Source organism: Meleagris gallopavo, chromosome 15, assembly GCF_000146605.3.
Source record: "Meleagris gallopavo isolate NT-WF06-2002-E0010 breed Aviagen turkey brand Nicholas breeding stock chromosome 15, Turkey_5.1, whole genome shotgun sequence".
NCBI classification, from domain to species: Eukaryota; Metazoa; Chordata; class Aves; order Galliformes; family Phasianidae; genus Meleagris; species Meleagris gallopavo.
In genome coordinates this window covers 1025979-1026668 of record NC_015025.2, presented here as the reverse complement: position 1 = coordinate 1026668, position 690 = coordinate 1025979, and positions in this window count along the sequence as shown.

The window sequence follows — 690 nt, the reverse complement described above, 5'->3', positions numbered from 1 at the left end:
ATTTCTGCCATTCTTTGTCACAGCACTCTGCACCCAAGGGTTCCCACTAGTATCATTGCGCTCCTGGAATCTGGAATAGTTGAAAACTTTGCTTTCATTTCACTTATGAATTTATAACAAGATACTGTGCTGGGTAGACTGTAGATCAGGTAGAATTGAGACAGCACAAGATAAGGAAAATACGCAGGATGGGGAGAGCCTAGCACAGGACAGTACAGGGACAGCCAAGCAGAGGACAGAGAGCAGCTGCTAACTTGCTAAATATCTCCCTCCTATCAAAGCACAAAGCAGAATAGAAGTGCTAACAAAGCATACCTAAGTACAAAGCATACCCAAAGACGACAGTTTGGTAACAATACTTATAGGAGATGTATCACGGCAAACGCATTGGGAAGATTGTGATCCTGAGACTCAAGCAAAGAGTGCCAGGAGAGGTATTACCTGAGTCGGGTCCAGATGTAGAACAGAATGAATTTCACTGACTGGGGTACAATTTCTCCCTTGCCAGTAGGGGACGTGTGTCCATTACTCCAATAATGAATAAACCTTGCTGCTGTCAATAAGATCTTTGCCTAACTAGAAATCTTTGATTTTGAGAGTGTTTCTCACAATACCTACCCTTACACAACAAGAAAATACCATGGTACTTGCTCTGAAGGAAACTGTATCCCATTACAGATATTCACCCGG